Source organism: Podarcis pityusensis, assembly GCF_964106645.2.
Source record: "Podarcis pityusensis genome assembly, chromosome: 7".
In the NCBI taxonomy this organism is placed as follows: domain Eukaryota; kingdom Metazoa; phylum Chordata; class Lepidosauria; order Squamata; family Lacertidae; genus Podarcis; species Podarcis pityusensis.
This window is the reverse complement of record NC_138031.1, coordinates 59,207,303-59,221,951: the sequence shown is the minus strand read 5'-3', so window position 1 is coordinate 59,221,951 and position 14,649 is coordinate 59,207,303. Positions and strand designations below refer to the sequence as shown.

The 14,649-nt window shown below is 40.0% G+C and overlaps 1 protein-coding gene and 1 long non-coding RNA gene across 11 annotated transcripts in view; one reads left to right on the top strand and one right to left on the bottom strand.

Moving 5' to 3' along the window:
- LOC308481672 (uncharacterized protein) overlaps positions 1 to 5,501 on the top strand; it is a 395,496-nt gene extending 389,995 nt beyond the window's left edge. For all 10 annotated transcript variants that reach the window (XR_013988772.1, XR_013988773.1, XR_013988774.1 and 7 more), the window contains one exon: positions 4,022 to 5,501. The gene's annotated coding sequence lies outside the window, so the exon portion shown is untranslated. The remainder of the gene's footprint in view (positions 1 to 4,021) is intronic.
- Positions 5,477 to 11,715, bottom strand: LOC308481686. The gene is made up of 3 exons (XR_013988804.1): positions 9,805 to 11,715; positions 6,230 to 9,303; positions 5,477 to 5,607 (listed from the first exon to the last, which is right to left on the bottom strand). It is a non-coding gene; the product is annotated as an uncharacterized lncRNA (long non-coding RNA).
- Positions 11,716 to 14,649: the final 2,934 nt, after the last annotated feature.

Here is a 14,649-nt window from a genome sequence, read left to right as displayed (position 1 = left end):
GCCTCCAATTCAACAGCCATCTTTGCAAGATCTTACGTGTCGATTCTCATTCCTGTGTTTTTCATGCAGTGCTTATAGTTCATCTAACCCGCTGAAATTTACTTGTATGATGATCCATACAAGAGAGCTCTATGTGATAGCTTTATCAATATGAGGAAGAAAACTTGTGTGCAATCAGTTGGTCATAAGACAAAATGATCATACGAATGGGTTAGCAGCTTAATTTGCAAGGACTGAATCCACCTGCATTATGGATGGGAAAAGCTGGCCCCATGTTACCACAAAAATATGGAGATGTCTCAAGTACTGAATGAGGGTAACGATCATGCTTATTGTGTTGAAAGGGACAATACAAATTAAGGAGTGTTCCTATTCAGAATGTGACACAATTCCTTTTCCTATGACAGAGAGGCAGTGGGTATGCTTCCACTTGAGAGGAAAATGAAAATATCCAGAGCCTGCCCATTTTGAAGCAAAGCAGAGGAAAGCTAAATGGACTGTGCTTGCATCATTACATATATGGATAGGAAAAGGGGAATGACATATCTGTCAAATAAATGTAGTCTAGAGTGTTATTCAATGAACGAATGCCCTTTAATCCAGCACTGATAAGTGTAATTTAGGAAACCCACACAAGTGAATTTGCCATATCATCTCATTGGGTATAAGAGGGAGGCAGCCTAATTTCCTTGATATTTTGCATTATAGAATTAGGAATATGGATTGCGTTAAACACTGTGATTATTGCTTTTAAAGAGACTTTTGCCGGCAATGGAACCAAAAAAAGTAATTGTCTCAGGCTGGTTTTAATGACAATAGGTATAAATAGTAATCTAATTATACTTGGGAGAGATTTATAGCTCTAATTACTACTAGTTTAAAATTGCAAAGGGATTGACACGAGCAATCAACACATTCCATGCTGTGAATCCATCTTGCTATTGTAAAAGCTACCTGCCAATTGCTTGTCAGTGGAATGATATGCCATGCTGCACACATTATTTCGGGAATTAGCAATACAACAGCTCCATATGCATAAATGTTATCTGTTCAGTTGAATGGTAAAATGTAGAGCCCAGAGGTTATAACATTCACAATCGGAGTCTTGCAATTATGTGATTTTTTTCTCTCTCGCCCTCTTATACTGGCTTTTTATCTGCCTGATGCAATATGAGCTAATTTCAGGGGGCTCAGCTCTCCAGGTGACTGTAACTTGCTGTAAGTGAACTATCTCTGAACGTGTTTTTTCATACCTGGAAGATTGAATACAGGTCCCCAACAACATAAGCTTGCTGGTTATTACAGGAGATGGGTGTGATTGATTTAACTTAACCTTTTTCCTCTTTCAGGTGCACACATCATATATATCTTTCCATGCACTTCCTTGAGTATAACATATGTGCCTAATGCGCTCAGGCAGTTGAACACTTACTTTTGTTTACCACATAAAAATAGATGCAAAACACAAATGCCTCTCTTTTAAAGGTACCCCTGCCCGTACGGGCCAGTCATGTCCGACTCTGGGGTTGTGCGCCCATCTCACTTAAGAGGCTGGGGGCCAGCGCTGTCCGGAGACACTTCCGGGTCACGTGGCCAGCGTGACGAAGCTGCTCTGGCGAGCCAGCACCAGAGCAGCACACGGAAACGCCGTTTACCTTCCCGCTATAAAGCGGTCCCTATTTATCTACTTGCACTTAGGGGTGCTTTTGAACTGCTAGGTGGGCAGGAGCTGGGACCGAAAGACGGGAGCTCACCCCGCCGCGGGGATTCGAACTGCCGACCATACAATTGGCAAGTCCTAGGCACTGAGGTTTTACCCACAGCTCCACCCGCGTCCCTTACCTTGCACTATTCTCTTCTTTTACCTTGCACTATTCTCTCCTGGCCACTTGGCTGGCAAGGACCAGGGCAGGTCTTTATGCATTATAAATTGTAGACACACTGACTTTTTTCAGTGTACATTAGGTAGCCAAGTGAAGCTGAGGACAGGGCTGCTGCACCTTTAATAGAGTGCAGAAGAAGGAATTTCGGCAGATGTTGCTGGTCATGCCAACTCTACCTGCTGAAATTTCTTCATAGCCATTCATGCTATAGGACCATGGTTCTCTTTTTCACCAGTCTACCGTAGTGACTATGGGAAGAGTCCAAGGAAGGGGGGAAAAAAAGGCTGTAAGCCTGCTTAGATCCAGCTCAGATGCAACAAACCAGACAAGAGGAGTCAAAAGTTTCTCCAGATCAACAGCTGCTTCCGCACCCCATTCTGTGCATTTTCCTTCCATTCTATGACTTCATTTCAATCAATTTCAAGTTTGTTCCAAGTGGGTCTCATTCTTAAGAAGTTACCATTGTGAGAAATTTGTGCTATTATTGGTGTTTCATCATTTTAGTGCTTAATAAGCTTGAGTCTGCTGTTAAACATGTATGTTAAGTTTTGAATGGACTTTCCTTCTCAATATCAGGTGTATCCAGAAGTCGGTCTCCTTTATTCCAGCTACATAAGCCAGTCAAGAACTTTCATCTACAGTGCTCCTAAATACACCATTATAACACTATTAATATTTCTTATTTTTATAGATCCATCTCTTGTTTTTATCTTGGGGTATCCAAAACAAATGACACTTAGAGAGCCTGCCCCCCCTTCAGAACGTGCCCAAGATAAGCTCATCTAATTGCTTGCATTTTCAGCACAGCTGTGTGCAATTAGGCTCACTTCAAGATCCCTAACCATTTAACGTCTCTCTCCACCCATTTTCACAATATGGCATAAGCGTCCACAGTGAAAGCTGAAAGCTTTCCATCTTTATTCCATATAATTATTGCTCTTGAATGCTGCTTCTTTCTATGAGAAAATTCTACATTTCTATTGAAGTATTGTAGTTCAGTACTACTGCCAAATACTGTGAGATGCCCATAATGGAATAAGATTCTCCCCATTGCCCCACAAAGCAAAACAAACACCCGCCTTGCTTTAGCCATAGAGTCTGCTAAAACAATGGCATATCATTGGAGTCTTTGAAATTTCAGCAGTTTTATGCATGGAGCATGGAGCCTACATACGACAGCTTGGGAACTGTGGAATCTGTAGCAGGCCTCTCTTATAATACACCCACATACATAAACACACATCATTCCGTAAACCTCCCAACCACTATACTCCTCTGGTATTTGGGGTTAAATTATGCTTCTACTGGCACACTGGTTTATTTTCAGTTGTTTGAAGCATTTATTCACTTAGCATTATTTGCTATGTCAGTGCTCATTTCCATGTTCCTTAATATGCAGTGTGAAGGCTTTTGACATCTTATGAGGAGGAGATTTGCGAAGGATAATTTTTATGCATTTTCCCCTGGCGATTGTTAAAGCATCATTTTACTCGCCACCATCTACCACACATGTCAAATGACATTATTTCTGAATTACCCACAACTCCTTATTTATCCGTCGGATTCCATTTATGAAATGCTTCCCATAAAATATCAGGAAGCGATTTCACAGTAAATCACCAACTATCTATCTATCTATCTATCTATCTATCTATCTATATCCAATTCCATATAGAAAAACAAAAACAATTCCGTATGTGAGAAACATTTCAAATCCAGCACAGATGCAGACACAGTTCTTTAAGTGCAGAAAGATCTACACTTATAAGACTTGTTGAAAAAGAAAGGACTTCAGTAGGTGCCGAAAAGAAAAGACAAGAGAGATGGCCTTTGTCTGATATGTTAAGAGAAGGAGTTCAATTCCTGTATGATATGGAACAGATGAGATGATACTCATAAGAGCCCCTCTTCTGCACAGCACAGTGATTGGGTATATAAGGGATGGAACAATCATTCAGATATCCTGGGTCCCAAGCTTTATAGGGCTTGGTACTGGCAAACAACGAGCTTGAACTTGGCTCAACAGCTAAGTGGCAGCCAGAGACAACTTCTAACAGCAGCAGATAATCTATAAATACACTGTGAGTATATATATATTTCCTGATGGTTATTGCTTTGTTTCTCTCATTGCTTTTCAGAGGATGGATGACTGACAGAGAAGTGGGAAGGATGGTTCATGGCCCACCAACTGCCCAGCCATTGCTCACTCTCAAAATCTCTTCCCAGGAGGGGAAGGAAAATGGGCTACCTCTCACCAGCTTATGCAACAACAAGCTCCTTTCTTCTCTTGCCTCACACACCTTCACATCAGAAGTGGCTGTTCCATCCTCAAGTGTGTTGAATGTTCCCATGGTCAACATTTCACCTTTAATGGTTTAGCAGGCCCATCTTGTGTGGAGGTAGCAGGATTAATCTGCCATGAACCTCCAGAGAAGCCTCATCGTGAGAATCCCACACCTTTGCAAGGTTGTACTCCCCACCCCCAATGATAACAATACTTAACAAGGCTTAGTATATTTCCATAAAATAAATTGTAAGGTATCATCAGCAATAATCCAGAAAAAGAAAACATACCCAAACGACACATAACGTTACATCAAACAACACATAAGGAAGAATAAAGGCTCATACTTCCATGTTCCAATATGTTATAACTATACTAAATTTTTCAACAAATCCATTGTCTGCTTGACTACCTTTTCTGTGTCTGTTATTTTTAACATACATGTCATATATATGCTAGATCCTCAGTAGTAATCCCATTCCTGCACAATTATACTTGCATCAACTTCCAAGAAATCACTTCCCATAGTATTTTGCTGAGCCTCTGGAAAGCTCTGAGCAGCTTTTGATTTGAAAAGTTTTTCCTATTTCTACTGTATATACTGTTTCTATATCTATTCAAATTCCAATCCACCTTACAATGGGCTATGAAGAATGGGGAGCACATTTTGAGTCTCCTTTCTCATAGACCCTCTAGGTTATTTAATTCTTTCCTACATCATGACCAAATCTTCTATACCAGAGTCATCTGAAGACATGAACTCCTTTTGTACTGCAGATTAGAAGGAAAGCTGTTTGTATCTCAGTGACAGCTGTGAACAGGCAATGTTTCAGTCCTAGTGTAGCTGTCGAAGCCAAAGAACAGCTGAAAGGACTTTCAGGATTTTGGTGCTACAACTTGCCACCTGTCCTTGCTTCAAGACCAGTGTTTGTAATGCATGTGGTCATTTCAACAAAGTTAACTGAACTAATTTTTACAAAATCTCTGAACTACACCTGAAATAAGTTCCCATAATAAAGTATTGGTGAGTTAAGTGCATTTATAAGGCCTCTGTTGGCTCCATCTCCTTGCTTCAACTCCTCATATTGGCAGAACCCCCAGCCTGACCAGACTCACTAGAAATTCTCCAAAGTCCCTGATCTGATTATTTGAACTACCTAGGAAACTCTCCAATTTAAATGTGTGGTATGAATGTGACCTCAGTCAGATGTGTGTTGATCTACTGTGACTACCTCTGGAATGATGCTAACTGCTGAGCTTTTGCTGAATAAGTCCCTGGCCCTTGGAAAACAATGTAATTTTAATGCAAAATAAAATCCTCTTTTGTTCCCTTGTATTTGCAGTTTAATTCCCCCACCCCATTTTTTTTGTTTTGTCATCCTAAATGTAAGGTGAACACATTGTATTTTCTCTGAATTGAAATTCAGGAACCGATTTTGCCTTTCCTTTTTTTTTTTTAAAGATATTTATTAAAGTTTCAGCATATTACAAAAATAAGAGAAAAAAGTAAAAGAAAAGAAAAAGAACAAAAATGAAAATACAAAGTAAAAACAGTTAAATGAGACAGGTTTAACAGTGGTTAAGAAAGTGAAATACCTGGGGATAAACATGACAGCTAAAAATGGGAATCTATTTAAAGACAATTATGAAAAATGCTGGACTGAAATGAAAAAAGATTTAGAAATCTGGTCAAATTTGAAGCTTTCACTGCTAGGCCGCATTGCTGCGGTAAAAATGAATGTATTACCTAGAATGTTGTTTTTATTTCAAACATTGCAATTTTTGGATAAAATGGATTGCTTCAAGAAGTGGCAGAGAGATATTTCTAGATTTGTCTGGCAGGGCAAGAAGCCTAGAATAAAATTTAAAATACTAACGGATGCAAAGGAAAGAGGTGGATTTGCCCTGCCAGACCTTAAACTTTATTATGAATCAGCAGCGTTTTGCTGGCTGAAAGAATGGCTGCTTCTTGAAAACACAGACATTTTAGATTTAGAAGGTTTTAATAATGTATTTGGATGGCATGCATATTTGTGGTATGATAAGGTCAAAGCGATTTTGCCTTTCCTAAAGATGACAGTTTCGAAGGAACAATGCTTAGAATTCCTACAGCGTTTATTAGGTTTCCTGCAACTTTGGCAATGGACTATTTGCTAAGTTTAAAGCATGTTGTTGACTCTCCCATAAGCATGAAGTCTGGTAGTGCTGCTGAAAAGTCAGTGTGGACTGACAACTTTAAAAATTAATCTGATGCAAGCTCAAAGGCTGAGCCCTGTGAATAGGCCCTTATTTTTCTGGCCACCACTGAGTTTATTAAGCAAAGCTATCTGACAGGGTCTCTCTCCCCTCACTAGAGAGCCATTCTGAATGCTGAAACACTTCATCAGGTCTAATATGCTGTGTATTTTCTGCAATTGCAGCTCAGCTTCATTTTTGTGTGTGCCCTATTTGTTGGGAAAGCGCAGTGAGGATATTCAATGAATTAGGATTCTAATGCAGAGAATTTCTTTGTGGGCTTCTGCTGGGAAGCGAGCAAGTAAATTGCATGACAGAATTGAGACTTATAAATTTGTAATAGGTCTCACACTGTGCAGGTGCCTGAGCAAAAGAAAGTATATCTAGAATAGAACAGGCACATTCAATGCACAGGGAACAACTGTCTGCCCTGCTTCTGACCTTTCCTAGCTGTCTGGTTAAGAAGGTGGCTTGGAAACTGGTGAATCTCATCTTCCTAGTTCAAAGCATAATGCATGATAATCAGTAGGAAGAACAGGAAAAAGGGAAGAGGGAAAAATGGTCAAGGAAGTTAAAACTTTATCCCTCCTTCTGCTACATTGCAGTTAACGCCATGTGCTAACCAAGTCCTCATTTCTGGAACTTCAGTGCTTTATTTCTGAAGCTAATCATGAAGCCACCTTATAACTTTTGGTTTTGCAACCATTTCCCTAAAAACTCTGGTCACAATTCCAGTTCTTCAGAAATCTCTCCCTGGTCTGCCTCTAGGTTTTTCAGTCACAGAATCACTGATTGGACTTGATTCACTAAAACCTGCCCACATATATATTTGACCAAATTTTCTTGGAAGGATCCTGTGCAGGGTGGATGTTAAATGGCAGCTTCAAAGAAAATTTTACTAGCCTGGCTGTGTGTGTGTGTTTAGTTTTAACATATCTCACAAAAACATCCTCAGCTTGCCTTTGCATACTTCAATCTATCCCCCCTAAAATGTTTAGTTTTCTCGTTTATGGCAGTTCCCAGCACATACATTGCCTGAACAAAAGGGGGAGCTGGAAAATATTCCCTATTTCCAAGTGAATTTTGTGTTAAATGGATTTAACTTATCTCTGTGATGTAAATTGTTTGTTTCTGCTCACTTACTACCCTGAGAGTTTCCCCTTCAACTCAGCCTTTGGAAGCCTAGATTGAATTCCAGCATGGGTGGCATAAATTTTCAATGAAACATCCTCCATGGAAAGTTGTCAGTCCCTGTTTCAAATATGGCAGTTCTGGGCTTATCTACCTTGTCAGAGCTCGAAAGGGCACCAGTTTGTTCCCTTTTTCTTCCCTACCTTGCTGTTACCTTATTTAGAAACCCATTTTTTGTCACTCCCATCGCATCATTACTTTCCTGTTGGCAAGTAGTCCTTACTGTGGTTGTTATGGGGAATGGGAAAAAGAAACCAAAAGATATTTTTTTAAAAAAAACCAACCCAACAACTTTCCTAAAGCAGCTCTCTTACCTGTCACATCTGAATTTCATCAGTGTTGACAGAAAAGCATGAAGGTTCTTAATTGAAGATTCACACCTGTGGTATGACAGCAGCTGCTTCTTTTTTTCAGGCTACCTTCAGGCCTCTCCTCAGCTTGCTGCTGTTCTGAAGATTGGTATTTATTGGGAGAGAAGCATTTATTTAATAAAAAGGCTTTTCAAGGCAAGGCTCATTTTCAAGGTGCACAAGCTTTCTCTTATTTATTGTGTGAACCTCTTCATATAAACCTTAAACACATTCAACTAAAGCAGCAGAAAGGCCCTCTGGCCCATTTCAAGAGGCCTCCATTTCCCCTCACGACACCCTTCAATGTTGCTTTCACAGCCCAGAGAATGACTTAAGCTTTCTTCACCTGTTCCATTCCTCACAGTTGGTTCACCAGTGGTTGCAGTAGCGCAGAACTGACATCCTAGACTGATTTTGACGCACCTGCACAATATTTGACAAAAATGGGTAAACATCTTTGACATCATCCCTCAAGTACACCCCTACTAGATAAATACTTGCGGCTGTGGGGTATAGCTATGCTTTCCACTATAGCTACGAAGTATAACATGCCATCTGATATACGCACCTAGCGCAAACGCTTCTTGAAAGACACTGCTGCTTCTTTTTTTTACAAGTACTTAAAAAAATATATATATATCCAAGAGCAGGACTATGAAACTCTTTGCTGTCTTCTACAGAAGTTTGCAATTGTACCATTGGTAAGGGGTTGCTATGCAATATGTGTATATTTTTGAAATTTGTATACCGTCTTTCATCTGAAGATCACGGGACAGTTCACAATGTGATTTCTAATTTACCCTGTTTGTTCAAAAGCAGCTTTTACTGTAAAAAAAATTCAAAAAAAAATGTTTAGCAGTACTCTCATTCCGTCTGTGACTCAGGAAACACCATGACAGGAAATAAGGTAGTCATCGGGGGTTGCAACAGAACTGGCGATTCACTGTGCTAGAGAAGAAACTAAAAATGTTTAAAAAATTAGCTTCTTTTCCGATTAGATTCCCGCTAGAAAATGTTTGGCGGTATGTGTCCCCCCCAGAAAAAAAGCACTGCTGTAAACTACGGGACGTACCTTCAGACAAATGTTTTTAGGACTGGTGTGAAAAGTAAGAATAATTTCAAGACTGTCGTTTCAACAGCAGTCATATTGATTTTCCTTGGAAATGGACATGTACGCATGTATCTTTTCATTTATTCACTATGGGTTTTATATTGTGGTGTTTTTCCATGGTTCAGCAGGATATTAGAATGTTTGCTTTCTGTTGGTTTGATTTATAGAAGGACTGCTTAATGCTATTTTGGTAAATAATGCCATGTTTCCTTTAGAGAAGATGAATATAGCCTGTTGCTAAATTAAGGGCTTGCTATTACATGGAGCAGCATCTTAAAAAGTAGAGACATCACCTTGCCAACAAAGGTCTGTATAGTAAAAGCTATGGTTTTCCCAGTAGTGATGTATGGAAGTGAAAGCTGGACCATAAAGAAGGCTGATCGCCGAAGAATTGATGCTTTTGAATTATGGTGCTGGAGGAGACTCTTGAGAGTCCCATGGACTGCAAGAAGATCAAACCTATCCATTCTTAAGGAAATCAGCCCTGAGTGCTCACTGGAAGGACAGATCGTGAAGCTGAGGCTCCAATACTTTGGCCACCTCATGAGAAGAGAAGACTCCCTGGAAAAGGCCCTAATGTTGGGAAAGATGGAGGGCACAAGGAGAAGGGGACAACAGAGGACGAGATGGTTGGATAGTGTTCTCGAGGCTACCAGCATGAGTTTGAGCAGACTGTGGGAGGCAGTGGAAGACAGACGTGCCTGGCGTGCTCTGGTCCATGGGGTCACAAAGAGTCGGACACGACTAAACAACAACATTACATGGAGATCTTTCATATGGCCACAGGAAAGCTGCTTAGCAAGCACCTGGATGAGAAATCTTAGGTCAGGAGATGAGCCTCCAGCACTCTATATTAAAAATACAGGGCCATTCTGACATTTTTTAATATACCAAGGAGTATCTGTGCCTCTTACCTGCATTTATACATTCGCTAATATGAATGAATTAAATGGGTTTGTTCCAATGTGAGCTGAATAGTTGTTTGAACTTTCTACAGACTGAATAGTTACCATTAAAAAATGTAGCCAGCGAATCGTTCATATATATTGTATTCAGACTTGATTTCACAGCGTTATCATGTATTATTTAGCAAAAGTAGAAAAGAGAGAGAGTGCACAAGAGAAAGTAAAGGAGAGGAACTTTGCACTAGCTGGGAGAATGTAAAAAAAAGTAAATAAATAGTTAAATGATACTGTAATTAACCCAGAAGTAGGAAGGAATAAAAGTCAATTTTAACAAGAGGGAAATGCGAGATTATATGTGTCTGAAATTATCAGAATTTGAAAGCCACTGTGAATGTTGCTGCCTGTTAAGCATTTCAACGCGTCTTAGCAGTTTCTCAGATCCACTGATTACTATGCTTATGAAGACACTCTCCTCTTTAATCCTGGGCATTTTAAGAGCATACATCCATATTCCCAGCTGCGTGCAGTGCAGTCCAGATACTACAGCAGTAATGCTCATTAAATACGCATTAAAGAGAGTCTGATGCACAATAAGGTATCCGTGCAGACAAGCTTAAAGGATATATGCTATTTCTTTCCATTTGGAGCATTTTAGACTTCCTCACAACCTGATCCCGCCCCCCCCCCCATCTCTATCCCAGGCCAATGCTTTTGGAAGAGTTAAGGTTAAGATTTTAAACCAGAGAAAGAGACCGATCTACACTCTGGGAGTTTTAGCAGTTTCATAAGTCCACATGGTTTGTTCATTAAGCCATAGCTTTGATGTGTGATAACATTTTTTTAAAAAAAAAATGAGCTGGATTGCATGCTCTGAGCACATGTCGGCTTAGCCTCAGGAATTTCAAAGCTCAGAACAATGAGACTAGTGTAAAACCACTGTAGTACATCATTTGCCAGCTAGTACAGCTATAAAATTCTTTTTTGTCATTGTAAAATCTCATTTGATGTTTCATTTCATGAAGAAAAAACGGTGTGTGGCGCAGCGCTAAGGTACTAAAGTAGCATTGACATCTGTGAAATCTCTCTGAAGGTAACAGTGGTATGCATCCTATTTCTTCTCCTTTGGGTGATGCAGCTAAAGAGAATTGATCTCACAAGCTCAAGCTTGCTAAAACAGATGATTTTGCAGTGACCTTCAAATAAAATTATTTTACTGAAAATGCATTTTTCACAAATATTTCCTCTGGATCTCTGGCTAACAATGGGATAGTTGAGCTTCAGATCTAGGACAGTGTGACATCTTTGCTGCAAACATCAGTAAAAGCCTATTTGCAATACCTAAAAAAGAAGCACAACACTGGCATACAAACTAGGGGCAGGTTTTCTCAAAATGGATCAAAATAGAATATTAGCAGCTTCATACACAGCTTGATTTGGAAATCTGAAGTTTTGAAATTAGTGGCTAACTCAGTGCAGTTTTGAAAGGTCCAGTCTGCCATCTTGATTCAAAATGGCACCTAATTGTTTCCTAACACAGACCTTGATCTCAAGAACCATCATGCAAAATTTGCTTATGAATTCTTGGCAAGGTATCTATAGCGAACTAGCATGTCCAAACCTATACTTGAATTGCAGCTCTCTGCACACACACCATGACCTGTAAACGTAGCTTATGTTGTACAGGATGTGGTTTGTTGGAGCGAGCTAAAACATGAGTCCAAATGGGGATGACACACAAAGTTGAACCATGGCTTAATGCAGCAGCAGCTGCAGGACTGCAGAAGGGGAAAAATGGCCACAGACGACTTTCCAGGAGCCTGCACTTTTGCTAATTCACACTAAGTCATGATTTGGCTTAGCGTTCTGTGTGAACTGGACCATTGTGAGAGAACGCAGATGTTTAAAAGTCAGAAGTAAAATGTGTTCCTCTTGCACTGATCAGATTGGCAATGGGACTGTTTATATGGCTGAGCCTTAAATCGGCTATTTCTTAAATCCATCTGTTACGTGGATAAACAACTACACTGGCAAGAACTGTTCCTCATTTTCAACCTTCATACTGAGGACAAATAGGATGAGAGAGGTTCAAAACGTGCTTTTTAGTGTCTGAAGTAATTTTTCTTAGAGGTGGATGGCAGAATACAAAGATCCACAAACAAAGCCGTGATTTTTATCAGCCAATTAAAATAAAAGATGCACTGTCAACCATTTCGGATTTTTCTATAACAAAACATCTGCCATGTAGGTTTTTTTGCTGTTAAAGAGAACGTGGCATATAATCGTGCAAAACTATCATGCATGATTAAAAACAGCTGATTCAAAAATACAGAAAATGACAAGTACATATCATGGTACCATTTCAGAGTCCAGGTGAGGAGGCCCCCTGTTTGATAGCTTCTTCAGATCCATATGTCCCTACACATAGGAGGGTTTTAGTCTTAACCTCCTTGCTGATGTACTGGCTAAGCATTAAGAAATTGTTTTTTGTCTGGGAGCATTCAACATGTCACTCTTGCCCAGGAATGGGAGAGGAATGCACAAACAGGATTTTTTATTACAATTATTATTATTATTATTATTATTATTATTATTATTATTATTATTGCTGCATTTTCTTCTGTGGTGAATTTGTTATCAATATAGCACCGCATTTCTGAAGTTTCTGATCACCACAAGTAAGGTACATTATCTACACAGGCAGCTTAGTTCACAGATGCTTTAAAAACGTTAGCCCACTCATTCTGCAAAGTTGCCCTCGATGCTGCTATCATTAGAGGTTCAGATATGCTCCTCCACATTAAAATAGGGAGTTGTGGGTCCATACTGAGTGTCATGGGCCCATTGGCTCCATAAGGATTTGGCATGGTTTGGCAGCCCCAGGTAAACAATGCCTGGGGGCTGGAAGGTGGGTGGCCAGGGATGGAGGAAGGAGGTCTCCCCCTTGTGACTCTAGCAGTCATAGAGAATGAAGCAGATCTGTTGGTTCTCTTCACCACCCCTTCTGTGGAGTCCAGAGCCTCATTATTGGGGAAGAGGAAGGACCTTGACCCGCCCAAGGGAGGGGCTTCTTTTGGTTAGTTTGGTTTTTATTGTATTTTATGTTGAAAACTCTTTATAGAAATTGATATTAAAAAAAACGGAATCTTCACCCAGAATCATAGAATCTTAGAGCTGGAAGGGTATCCTGAGGCCCATCCAGTCCAACCTCCTGTAATGCAGGAATCCCAACTAAACCATCCATGACAGATGGTCACCCAATGTCTGTTTGAAAACCTCCAAGGAAGGAGAGTCCACCACCTTCCGAGGGAGTCTGTTCCACTGCCAAACAGCTCTTGCTGTCAGAAAGTTCTTCCTGATGGTTAGTCGCAATCTCCTTTCCTACACCTTCTGGGCATTGTGCTTGTTGCTGAGCCTGTACTGCTGTTAGCCTGTATGAAGCTCTTCTTTACTTTCAAGCAAGAGTTGCTCACATTGCCTTTTGGGATAAGAGCATGGCGCAGGATAGTCCTGTTCTCGGTAGTCCTCTCTCCGGTTATATGCATTTAGAGAAGGTGAGGCACAGCTCCATGCAGATCCTGATGTCCATAAATAGACCTGTTCTGCAACAACCTCTTTCCCATCTGAGGCTAACCCCTTACTTCTCTTCTACTGTCAAAATTTACATTGAAAGCATCCTTGGACAGAGTGGTTTTATTTTCCATTTACTTAGGTTAAACTATAAAACGTCACACACAGAGATGGTGCACAGCAACAGTAGCTGTAATATATTTTTGGCATTGGATAATTGTAATGGCTCAAGAGAAGCCTGAGGCATAGTTTTGGGTTTAGTTCTGGGTTTCAAGAGCCACAAATCTAGGACTGCAGGCGGAGGGGAGACGGGAAGGACTATTCCTGTTTGATGTTTACAGGATGTGAATTGTGAAACATCTTTTGGGAGCACAACTAATGTAGGCAACGTTTCATGTATTGCCCTCATACCACAAGAGCCACAGAATGTAAAGTGACTGAAAGACAATCGTTTCTAAGCATCTACTCAGACACAAGCCCTGTTGGAAATGTCATGATGCAAATGTCTTCTTCTTTTATATATATTTGTACTAAAAAGTTGGGTTAATCCAAAATGGGCATACCTCTCTTTAAAAAACAACAAAAAGAAATTTATTTTGTTGTTAAAACTACCCCATTTTAAAAATCAGGAATGCAGAAAGGTTCTTAACATTATTAGTGTTTTTGCAACTAAGTGTTAAATCCAATAGTTTTGATTTTTTTTAAAAAAAAAAGATCCCTAAGCACTGCTGCTAATTAATGTTATCAAGACATAGCAGGATTATGCTGCCTCCTTTTTATCTCTGCATGATGAGTAGCTTCAAATATCCTCCCATCTCCCATTAACAGTTGGATGTCATTTGAAAACGAAGCAGCAGCAGCAGCAGTAGCAACAGCCAGCTCTTCTCGACAGAACTGTTGCAGCCCTCCCTCTGGGGGCTGGTGTAAAATGAAATGTGTGCTCTGCGTATTTAAGCATAGATTTTATGTAATCATAAATTTTTCCACATGGATGGAAAGGCTGCAAATTAGCTGGGAGAGCAGATTCCTGGATGTGCAATCAGGAGTTAAGGAGTCAGGAAAAACCTTTGATTTTTTATTTATTTTAAAAAAAACCTTATTTGCACTGATAGCATTATGACAT